The following is a 12,805-nucleotide window of genomic DNA, read 5'->3' on the forward strand; positions in this document are numbered from 1 at the left end:
ACCTAAGCCCAAGCAGAGATGCCTTCATGTTCCTGTAACACAGAGTTCCATGATGACGGAACTGTATATTCAAAATCATCTTAGTTTTGGTATTTCATATTTTAAACCACTGATACTGACTCACTGAAATAAGCACTAGCGTATCTCTAATAATGGACAGAAATTTTAGAAAGGAAGAAGAAAGAAAAATTTAAAAAGAAAAAGTTTAAGCTGGTAAGTATGTCTAAAGGTAATGGTATTTTAAAGTCTATTTGCAGAATTGATATAGTTATTTTTTAATATTTATTTTACTTGGGGCATATGCATATATGCTTGAGCATAGGTATTGCCTGGCATTATACAGAAGCACAAGGAACGCAGAAGAGGTGTAGGACCGCCTGGAAGTGGAGGTACAGAGGGCCATGAGCCACCGTGTAGTATCGGGAACCAAACCTAGGTCCTTTGCAAGAGCAACAAGTGCTCTTAACTGCCCAGCCTTCTTCCAGCCCGGAAGTGACATCATTCTTTAGCTGACAGACTACTTTCCACAAAACTCCAGAGCATAAAGGTCTAACCTATGCTCTAAAAGCAAATAATAAACCTGCTTCTATTTCCTCTTGAAGGGTGATCAATAACTTCTGTGTTTAGTCTTAAATGATACATAATTCTAAGTTTCCGTAAAAGCAGAGTAGAAAATGAGTGAAGCCCAGGCGCTGGCTAGGAAGCCTTTCTAGGCGTACACACTGCCCAGCTCTGGCTTAGGAAGCTGTTTGTCTTACCTGGCAGGAGCACACCCACAGCCAAGGCGCAAGTCTCCCTGAGAAAGGCACTGAGTCAGTCACCTGTCAGTACTTTCTTGACTCAAAATATTTGGTTAGATAAGTTGTGTTAAATTTTTGGTTTGGTTGGTTGGTTGGTTGGTTGGTTGGTTGGTTTTTTTTTTTTTCTTTTGTCCAGGACCTGGGCCACTTTCATCTTAGTCTCTGGGACTTACATCTGCAAGTGTTACTTCCCATCCTGTCAGCATGTTACGCTCCAGATCACCTCATGCAAGGTGACAGTCATTGACTGTGAAGGAGCAACAGGTGGGTCATATCAAAGGTCGCAGCAGTTTTGTTCACAGGCCCAGACATGCGGTTTTCATTATTGTTAATAGAAACAGAAGCTACCTATAAAAGCCTTTCGCTGAAATAGCATGTCTCTGCACCCACTCAGATGCATAACTCACTCAGGGCGCTCCAGGTTCTGCTGCTGGCTGAGGGCACGGTTGCTTTTGCAGTGTTCGTTGTAAGTGAAGAAGTAGGGCGCCTAGAACATAAACTCACGCGAGACTGCCAAGGACCCTGAATAACCAAAGCGATCTTGCAAAGGGTCTGCACTGGAACACTAACACTTCCAAATTTACAGCAAAGGCACAGTAATCAAATGTGGTGCTGGCCTAAGACTGAAGAAAACTAACAGGACAGAAGAAGGAACTCAGAAGCAAGTCCAGGCATCTGCAAGTGGATGAGCTCCAAGGTATTCAGTGAGAGAAAAGTGATCCACTCAACAAATGTAAGGAAACTGGATATGTGCATGCAAATCCTCACTTCACATTGTGTACGAGAACGGTTATTGTAAAATGTAGCAAAGTCCTAAACCTATGAATTAAAGTATAGAGTCCTTGGATGAAAGCCCAGGGGTATATCTTAACAATCTTGGACGTCACAATTATTTCTTAGATATAACACCAGAGGGGCTGGTGAGAGAGCTCAGCAGTAAAATGCTTAGCCTGCTGGTCTGAAATCCTAAAATTAAGGTAAAGGTAGAAACAGGACGGGTACGGTAGTGCACGCCTTTAATCCCAGCACTCAGGGAGGCAGAGGCAGGTTAAACAATGTAAATTCAAGGCCAGCCTGGTCTACAAAGCAAGTCCAGGACAGCCAAGGCTACACAGAGAAACCCTGTCTTGAAAAATAAAAATTAAAAGATGGAAACAGAGAACTGACAAAACTAAGTTTCTTTTGACCTTCACATGCATATGGGGGCACGGGAACATCCACACACACATACAGACACAAATATTTTATACACACATACATGCAATACACATATAGACACATATACACACTATAATAATTTTAAAGATAACACCCAAAAGACAAGTAACTTAAAAAAGATGTATTAGACTTCTTCCAATCTTATAACATTTTTAAACATTTCTTAATCATGTGTTTGTGTAGGTATGTGCCTATGAGTTTAGGTGCTCACAGAAACAAGAAGCCTTGGGTCCCTTGGTCCTAGAGATATAGACAGTTGTGAAACACCAGGCATGGATGCTGGTAATTGAACTAAGTCCTCTTGTGTTATCTCTGCAAAAGTGATAAAAGCCATCCAGCACCAAAATTTTGGAATGTTTTATTTACCAAAGGACACTACTGAACTTGAGAAGAAAGTAGAAAATCTTAGCAAAAGATAGTGCTAGTGTTTAATATCCCAAATACAAACACAACACTGAAAATATTTTCTTTAATGGTAATTATTGAAAGTTCAGACATAGCCCAAAGAAAAGAAGCACATGAAGAGATATTCCATGTCACTGTGCACTAGGAAAATATAAGTCAGAGCCACAACAAGATACCCATGAGTGCCCACTATGGGAGAAACTGAAAGCTTCTGTGCATTGCTTGTGGGGATCTTAAAAACACACTCACCATGGAAAACAATTTCTACCAAAAGTTAAACACGAAATCACCAGATTCAGTAAATCAAAAACAGGCGCTAGCAACCAAAAGGTAGTCACAGCCCATCTCCATCAACAGAGGCCTGGACAACCAGAGCTCAGGTAGTATTGTGCGATAGAACACTATGCACTCATAGAAATGAAAACTCACACATGGTACAACACAGACAAGCCAAGGGAACACAGGAAAGTAAGCTAGAAGCAAAAGGTGCGTGCTTGCATCATGCTGCTCATATAAAGCATTCAAGATGGGCACATCAGAGGAACTACAAGATTGGTTATTACTTTTGAGGATCAAAACCCTTTTTTTCTTTTTTGGCATATTAATTTGCAATCTATGAGTGCACTAAAGTCATTTATTGATTGTAAGAATTTGCAGGTTCTCTCTCTCTTTCATGTGTGCATGTGTGGCGGGGAGGGAGGGTGAGGAAGACTATGTCTGTACCTGTCTACAATGTGCATACATGTGGAGGCCACAGGTCAATATCAAGTGTCCCCCTCTATCACATACCAGCTTGAGTTTTAAAACTTGTTACTGTGTAAGTGTGAAGAAGTAGTAGGTATGTGTGTGTGTGTGTGTGTGTGTGTGTGTGTGTGTGTGTGTGTGTGTAGAGGTCAGAAAACAACTGTGGGGTCGAGCTCAAATCACCGAGTATGAATAGCAAGTGTGTTTAGCTCCTGACAATCGCACTGCCCCCTGGCCGCACCTTTGCTTTGGGAAGGTCTCTCACTAACCTTAATGCTCACTGAGATAGTCAGGCTGTCTGGCCAACAAGCCCCAGGGATCCTCCACGCGCTCACCTCTCCAGTGCTGGGCTCTCAGATGTGGACTGCATACCCAACTTTTGCATAGGTGCTGGGGACTCAAACTCAGGGCCTCAGAGTGTGTGGCAAGTACTTTATTGACTAAGCATCTCTCCATCCCAGAGAACTCCAGTTTTATTGGGCAGATCTTCTATCTTGGAGGGGTAGGAAATATTGGGCTAAATGGGAACCCAGAACTTGCCTCTAAAAGAACCAGTGAGTTGGTTTTACTAGGATTCCTTAATCCAAAACTGTATGATCATGTTGATAATGCACGTGTAAATAATTTTCCATGAATTTCAAGTGTAAATTAGATGTTATAATAGAAAATAAAAACATTAAAAACTGTCACTACTTTGAAATCATCTTTTGCCTCTTGTGATACTGAAATTACAACTAGCATTTAATTTTTTTATTTGTTCTTAAAACATTTTATTATATTTATTTATTTATTTGTGTTTATATGAGGGGTGTGTGTATGCCACAGCACTCTTATAAAGGTCACAGGGCAACTGGCAAGAGCCATTTCTCTTCCTCCTCATGTGAGTTCTGAGGATGGAACTCAAGGATCGGGCTTGGCCACAGGTCCCTCTACCCACTGAGTCATCTCACTGGCCTTGGTGTATGACTTTTAAAGAAGTGAGCTACTGGGAAGCTCACTTGAGTTGTGCATTCTTATTAAAATTACTTTTTAAAAATGTTTAAATGAGAAAAACTTAGCTATTTGTCAGAAAAGCAGAAATCTGGTATAAAGTGCAGTATATTACCAGGTATTTCATACATCTTTGGGAGTTCTGACTTATTTGTTTTGTTTTGTTTTGTTGAGACAGGGTTACTTTGTGTAGCCTTGGCTGTCCTCAACTTGCTTTGTAGACCAGGCTGGCCTCGAACTCACAAAGATCAGCACATCTCTGTCGGAATTGCAGACATGGACTTTTTTTTTTTTTTTTTTTTTTTTTTGGTTTTTTCGAGACAGGGTTTCTCTGTGTAGCCTTGGCTGTCCTAGACTCGCTTTGTAGTCCAGGCTGGCCTCGAACTCACAGCGATCCGCCTGCCTCTGCCTCCCGAGTGCTAGGATTAAAGGCGTGCGCCACCACGCCCGGCAGACATGGACTTTTAAACTACGAGGATTCCAGTTTGTTCTCAGATTGGAAGTTCTAGGGACACAAATGAAGTCAGCCTCACACTGTTGCCTCCTATCTAGTGGACAGTTAAAAACAGAATCATTGCAGAGGCAGGCAACAGAGCTCTCCATCTGCAGAAGGAAGTCAGAAATTCAAGCTTTTGAGTAAAAGCCACTTCCCTCCACTTTGAGTCTCACTGTTTGAAGAAGAAAAATGACAAGTTGCACCTTTTCTTGTTTTCCTATTCTCTGATCTCTCGTTTTTATAATTTAAGTGTAAGATTTATTAGATTATTTTTGTAGATTTCCAGGTAAGACAACAAAAATGATATAAAGAAATTATTCTAAGAGTGGGTCTAAGCCGGGCATGGTGGTGCATGCCGCCTTTAATCTCAGTACTCGGGAGGCAGAAGCAGGTGGATTGCAGTGAGTTCAAGGCCAGCCTGGTCCACAAAGTGAATCCAGGACAGCTAACACAGAGAAACCCTGTCTCAGGGGGAAAAAAATAGTGAGTCTATGTAGGAAGCTTACCCATTTAAAAATGAACAGGGTTATAACTTAAGAATTATAAAAACATAGGAGTTGATGATTGTCATATAAATTTTAAGCCTAGTGTTGCTTTAATTAGTTAAATGTTGGTTTAAGATATACAGACCAGTGAGTCCCAGTGGTTCCTATGGATAGTCCTGCTGGTGCTCACAGCCTCCACTCTCCTGTTGACCTCCAGCACTTTGCCTCAAATTCAAACACATCTTTAAATTTTCCTATCTTATCACTTGGCTTTAAATTCACCAGTCCACTCCACTTTTGCTCTATAGTTCCCTCTCTAAACATAGCTTTTTGCCTAAAGAAATAAGATTGTTTTATAATAATTTCAAATGGCCCCTGACAAATGGCATTTGCCACAATTGTGCCTCTTTCATTCACCCAAAGACTGTAAGTCCTCTTGGATCATTCCTGTGTTTTCACCTATTTTTAAAATCCAGTTAGATGGCCCACTGGACACTGTGGGGGCCCACTGGACACTGTGGGGGCCCACTGGACACTGTGGGAGCTCACTGGACACTGTGGGGGCCCACTGGACACTGTGGGAGCCCACTGGACACTGTGGGGGCCCACTGGACACTGTGGGAGCCCACTGGACACTGTGGGGGCCCACTGGACACTGTGGGAGCTCACTGGACACTGTGGGAGCCCACTGGACACTGTGGGGGCCCACTGGACACTGTGGGGGCCCACTGGACACTGTGGGGGCCCACGGGACACTGTGGGGGCCATCTACTGCCAGTGATCTCAACAGGCAGGTGACACTATCCCAGCGCAGAATGCTACCTGTTTTTGGATAGACCTGACTGACCTCACTCTTTGAAGCCAATCTGAAGTTGCCTGTGGTAAATTCAGGTAAACTGAGCTCCTCCACCAATGCCAGCCTTGAGCCAGCACAGCACTTACTGACAGAGGCTATAGAAACCTGGATAGACACTTTGCATGAGCTGAGCCAAGGCCATTCGATCCTCTGGATCCCAGTGCACTGACACCACTTAAGGGGATTCATAAAAGAAAATGCTTGCTGTCCCATGGAGGGTGAAGTCTTTCTCTTCTGTCCAATTAGATGGCCTTTCCAGAATATGTGGCATAGCGTCACTTGAGAAAGGATTCATCTTAACGTCTTGTTCAAGCTAAGAACGTCATGCTGGTTGTTTCTGTGGAAAGACCAATGGATCCAACAGAAGACTGATGAAGTGGTCCTGCCCTGCAGAGGCCCCAGGAAAGGTTGTGAAGTTACATTCCTGACCTGACCTGGTGTAGCCATATTGTCCCCATAAATGGAGATGATGTCTTCAATCCTTGTTGAAGGATTGGGACCCTTGTAATACTCACGCAGCACGTACCTGTGTCTTAACATCTGAATATATCTGCAATTCAAGAGTTTCACCTGTTCTGAGGAGCTAAGTCCTCCAACTCAGCATCTCTGCCTTTTCTTTTATGTAAACATCAAAAGGGAACAAGTTGATTCAAGTAAAATAGATGTGTGTGTGTGTGTGTGTGTGTGTGTGTGTGTGTGTGTGTGTGTGTATTGCCCAAAAGTACAGATGAAATTCTGTTTTGTACAGTAGAAAAGAGCATTGGATCACAACTCGTCATTTGATAAGATGTCGTTTCTATGGAATTATTAAGAAATGTGTGTGTCTTGAGGACGAGACTTTTCAAATTAGAGCAGAACAGGTGGAAGAAGTATTTATGGTGCACATTCAAAGAGGGCTCATCCAGGACGGCCAGTGCAGGATACAATATGATTAAATCTCAGCTCTTAGTGGTAACGTTTCTCACTCTGAATTTGCGTAATAAGCATGCTTAGAAATGCAACTAAAGGAACAGTCATGACAAGGACACCAGGAAATACAGAAGTAAACTGAAAAATCTGCCACATTGTGCAGTATCGAAGATTGCAGAGAATGCAAGGAAAATGGTGCTTGAGGGATATTCGCAAAAGATATAAATATAAATAAAAATTATTAGAAGACTTAAGAAACAGTAGAAATATCAGTTCAACTCTAAGAACTGGACAATGGCTACTTAAAATATACAAAGGCTTCAGACACGCAGGCGGCACAAAGGCTCCTGGGAAAGTAGACATACCCAGGCTGCTGCAGCCTTGAGCTGAGTACTGAGGACTGGGCCTGTGCATTTAACAAAGAGTAATAGTTGCTTTGGAGATTCTTAAAATGGACCCATCACCTGCCAAGCACTGTTCTACTAGAAGGTTTTATGGAATATGATCAAGTACCGGCTGACGTTAAGAACACGCAGGAGACAGAAGATAAACTGTGCAGACAGCACCACTGAGAGTCAGAGGACAAAGGCACAGAAAGACAAGAATGCACAACGTTTGTTCCTCCCCAACATGCCCACACTTAAGAGAATAACTCTTCTGGAAACAGAGAATAGCCTAAGAACATCATAAATGTGCTAAAGACTGTTGAGGTTTGCTCTTGAAAATTGAGGAAATAAACTAATGTCATGTGAATAGTAAAGTATTAAAACAGATTTATGTTTTATGTATATGTATGTAAATATATATATTTACAAAGAAGCAAAAGATTATAACCTATGTCCAGGAGAAAAAGTCAACAGAAATAGGCCCAGAAATGTAAAAGAGCAGATTTAACAGGTTAAGTATGGCAAATAGCTATGTAAAATGCCAATGTGTTCAAAAACACAAACTTGTTGAAAATAAAAATGGAAGGTACAAAAAAGATAGAACTTGTAAAGAAAGAAAGAAAATAATAGCAAGGATGGAAAAACATCAGATTGGATTAACAATAGAACTTGATGAGGTAGCAATACAAACTATTCAAGATGTAGCACAGAGAAAAAAAGAAGAAAATTTAACAGGGCATCAAGCAATCTAACATACATGGAGTCCCAAGAGAAAAGAGAAATCAAATGAAGAATCTAGCCAAAGCTTTACAAATGTGAATACAACTATAAACTCACAGATCTGGGGACCTCAAAAAAGGCACAAGAAGAATTAACAAGCATAATCCCTTGAAGAAAACACAAGTACATCATAATCAAGCTACCACCTGAAAAAAAGGAAAAGAAATGTCTTAGAACTAACCACAAGAAAAGCGAATTAATACATATAACACATTACAGATAGAGCAATGGAAATTATGACAGCAAATTTTGCATTAGGAAATCTCTGAGCCCAAAGACCACTGACAAAACATTGTTAGCATACAAAACAAGTGACCAACTTAAAACTCTAAGCCTATAGAAAATATCTTTCTAACACAAAGGCAAAACCAAGATTTTTTTCACACAGATAAAAGTTAACAAGTAATTCCTTACCAACAAGCCTATACCACAAGAAATATTAAAGTTAAATAAACCGAGCATTGATGTACCAAACAACACTTAGTGTCAGCCACAAATGAAAACAAATTTTCTAAAAATTTGTCCACAAAATATTGCTACCTCTGTTTAGCTCTCTTAGCATAAAAGAAGTTTGGAGTGTGTGTGTGTGTGTGTGTGTGTGTGTTATATGTGTGTGTGTTATATGTGTATGTGTGTTATATGTGTGTGTGTTATATGTGTGTGTTATATATGTGTGTGTTATGTGTGTGTGTTATATATGTGTGTGTTATGTGTGTGTGTTATATGTGTATGTGTGTTATATGTGTGTGTTATATGTGTGTGTTATATGTGTGTGTTATATGCGTGTTATGTGTGTGTGTTATATGTGTGTGTATGTTATGTGTGTGTGTTATGTGTGTGTGTGTTATGTGTGTGTTATATGTGTGTGTGTTATGTGTGTGTGTGTTATATATGTGTGTGTGTGTGTTATGTGTGTGTGTGTTATGTGTGTGTGTGCTATATGTGTGTGTGTGTTATATGTGTGTGTGTTATGCATGTGTGTGTGCGTGCATGCGTGCGTGCATGCGTGTGTGTGTGTGTGTGTGTTGTGTCCATGCATGTGCATCTAGATGCTTTATATAACATTCCTGAATGTTATAAATGAAGATCTGAAAGGTTACAATGAGACCCCCAGTGCCATAAGTAATCACAGCCTTGCTCTGCGCTGACATTTGTAAGTCAGGATTTGGTAAATATCACAGGTCTCTGACACAGTTTGAGAACCAGGAAAATTAAAACAGCATTGCATAATACCTATCTTAATGGGAATGAAAATCTTTAATTCTGAGAGACAATACTGTATGAATGAGTACATGGACCCTTTTCATACAAAGGCAACTACTTCATTACATAGTAAATATAACAATTATTAAATGTTAGCATTACCAAAAGGATTAAAGTCTAACCCTGAGTCCCGGGAATTTATCATCCTCAAAATTATTTTCTTCATTTGTATCTCTTACCTTAGTGACCAATCTAACTGACACATCAGCAATTCATAACTACCCAGCATCCACCTCGACGTGCTGAGAGCATAGTTTTTAATTTATTAACTTTGTATATCTGCATGTACACCTGCATGACAGAAGAGGGTATTAGATCACATTATAGATGGTTGTGAGCCACCAAGTGGTTGCTGGGAATTGAACTCAGGACCTCTGGAAGAACAGACAGTGCTCTTAACCATTGAGTCATCTCTCCAGCCCCTGAGATCATATTTTTAAAGAGGTACAGACCCAAGGACCATCCAGCATGGATTTGCCCTAGTATGATCTAGCTCTTAAATGTCTCCTGAAGGCCGTATATGCTGAAGGGTTGGCAGAGGGATTGTATTGCTGCTGGGAGTCAGCAAGCCTTTAAGAGGTGAGGCCTCTGAAACAAGTCAGGTCACAAGGACACACCTTGGTCGTTGGCTCTTGCTCTCAGCTTGCCAGCAGCTTTGCTTTCCTGAACACTCCCCACCACGGTTGATCTGCTTTGCCACAGACCCAAAGGAACAGAGCCAAGTGACCGTGCACCGAACCCTCTAAAACCGTGAATCAAAATAAGCCTTTTCTCATCATAAGTTGGATCTTTCAGATATTTTTGTCACCACAACAGAAATCTGACTAACATCCAGGAAAAGGCATTAAAATAAAAATAAATTAATAATGACAAGATAGACAAGTTCCATCTCTGAGTTATGAAGTCCATTATTCTGGCCCTTTAGCACTAACATTACAAACCTTACCTACAAAATAAATAACATATTACTTTCAGTCAATAGACTAATAAATTCCTTTTGGTTTTTAAAATGTTCGCAGTTGTCATCAAAGCTTTCCTTGCAATGTTCCGTGTAATTTTGCCTTGTTATCTCCAGCACTAACCAGCACTAACCACTGACACAGGAAAGAGTGAAGCAAAGTGCTCACAGCCCTTGGAAATGGAGGTCCTCAAGGGTCTGCCATGCTCAGGCTCAGAGGAAGACTGCTTTGCAGTCTAGAGACCCGCAATTAGATGCAAATGCCCAGGAGCCCAGCGGGAACCCAGTGTCCTCCCTTCCCTCCCTTCTGTTGTCTTTCAGCCACCACGGACCATCCAGGCTCCATGCTGCGCATTGAGATGGAGCAGTTAAGAAAGCACCATCCCTGCCTCCACATGTATATGTTTGACTTTACCCAAGACACAGTAACTGTGACAGTTAATTATATGTTATCTGGCCCCACTCTTGTTAATGACTTCCCTCAAATTACATAAAAGTGTTCTTGTTTCCTTAACGATCTAACTATACCACAAATGTTGACAATTTCAGAAAACACAAAATAATCATTTCCTGTAAGCTACTAGAACTAAAATGAAATCCTTCAAGAGAGAGGTCAGTCTGAACTTTCCAAAAAGCCCTAGGTGCGACAGAAATACAAATGCAGAGGGAGAAGAGAGAAGAGGAGAAACCTCTGCGCCTGCCAAACTCTGCAGTTGAGTTCTCACTTTAGAAATCACTTGTTCTGCAGGGGGAGATATAATGATGGGGGTGGGGAGGTAATTATAATTAGGTGGCTATTTTGATTTCTCTTGCCATACTATCTTTATTGAATGTCACTTGATTTGTGCAAAAAGTAAGGTCACTGATTGCATAAAATACATACAGGATTGCTCCTATGAGTGCTTCATGGAGAAATGTCGAAACTGAAGAATATCTCCATTTAAATCACATACTAGCTGGTGAGACAATTTGTAAAATTCGCAACCAAAAATAAACAGTCAAACAACAAACAAACAAGCAAATGGAATTTATAGATTTGATAGCAAAATTCAACAATCTGAAAAAGAATGTTTTAACTTGAACCTTAAGAACTTGACAATACTATGAAAAGTTCTTACAGCTTTCAGTGTGTGCATTTAATCTAAATTACCACTAATTAGCTGATCATCTACCAAGATAGCTATAATTATTTCTTTTTCAAATCATTTTTTTCTCAGGTGTGATATGTAATTTAAACATGTGCCTCTCAAATAAAATATACTGTCATCATTATTATTACATGTAAAATTTTAAAGCACATAAAATTTTTTACCAAAGAATTTTGTCTATGAGGATATTAAATTACTTTGTGAAATGGAAATATTATTAAACAGAAACACTTTAACCATGTACCTTTGACTACTTAGGTAAAATTATGAATATATTCCTATTTACCAATGATCTAGTTACACTGCAGTAGCTTTCCATCCAGATGGGTTTAATATAAATACTTCTCAGGACTCAGACTTAGATAAGCTGAGTAAGAAGCTGATGTAGCACTTCGGATTTCTTACATCTCCATTATTTCTGTAATAAAAGCTTTTCTGCATTTGATTCAAAATGAGAATGTACAAAAAAAAATCACAGCTTTCACTGCTATGCTATTATCTTCTACCTCACGCAGCTAACAAAGGCCCTGAACTAAACATACAGAGACTGGTCCCCAAGTGACAACCCAGGTAGTCAGAGTGACTGGGAACATTACTCAGATAATTATGATAATTATAAAAAATTCATTACAGCCTGAAAGTGAGGAAGAAAACAAATCAAAACCACTGATACACAGGTCCCCAAATTAACTGTCAATGAAACAAAGACTGCCACTGTGTGGAACCTCACCCGTTGTCTGCCAGCCACCACAATTCTTACACTTTCACTCAAACAAAATTACAAGACTGGCTCTTATTTATTCTGTCTGTCTGTCTGTCTGTCTGCTTTGAGAAAAGGTCTCATGTTTCTGAGGCTGAGGATGGCCTTCAATGCCTGATCCTCCTGCTTCTGCCTCGCAAGTGCTGAGACCACAGGCATGTGTGACCATTGCCTGACTCCACTGTGTCTGTCATCTCAATATTCAAATACAGTTAAAGCACAACTTTAAACCCTTCCATCCAGGAATTACTCAGATACAGTCACAGGATTACACAAAGAATTGGCCTTAAAAACAAATATGTTTAACCTATACAAGCCTTTACAACCTTCTGTTCATAAATTAAAATATTTAATGATCCAGTCTGATAAAGTACCCAGTATAAGGCCATGGAAGATGGTTTTGCTTTCAACAGATAAAATTTTATTCTAATCATAAATTTATTTTTAAATACCTTGATGGTAACATTTAACTGTTCTTCGACTTTATTTTTAATTTTAAAAACTTGAAAATGTAATTGACAAAAACATAGAATGCACACAAATTTGATCTTGTGGACCAATAATAGAATAATCCATAGGTCTTAGCTAAGACTGCGGAGATGACAGC

At 40.0% G+C, this 12,805-nt stretch overlaps 1 protein-coding gene across 9 annotated transcripts in view; it reads right to left on the reverse strand.

Annotated features, from left to right (window-relative positions):
• Positions 1-12,805, reverse strand: part of SOX6 (SRY-box transcription factor 6) — a 602,500-nt gene that overhangs the window by 495,557 nt on the left and 94,138 nt on the right. Inside the window, exon 1 of one of the 9 annotated variants that reach the window (XM_084771670.1) lies at positions 9,512-9,641. The exons of the other annotated variants lie outside the window; for them this stretch is intronic. The gene's annotated coding sequence lies outside the window, so the exon portion shown is untranslated. Of the gene's footprint in view, positions 1-9,511; positions 9,642-12,805 lie in introns of those variants that run through there. 9 annotated transcript variants of the gene reach the window in all.

The sequence above is a fragment of the Acomys minous genome (genome assembly GCF_964271855.1).
Source record: "Acomys minous genome assembly, chromosome: 2".
NCBI classification, from domain to species: Eukaryota; Metazoa; Chordata; class Mammalia; order Rodentia; family Muridae; genus Acomys; species Acomys minous.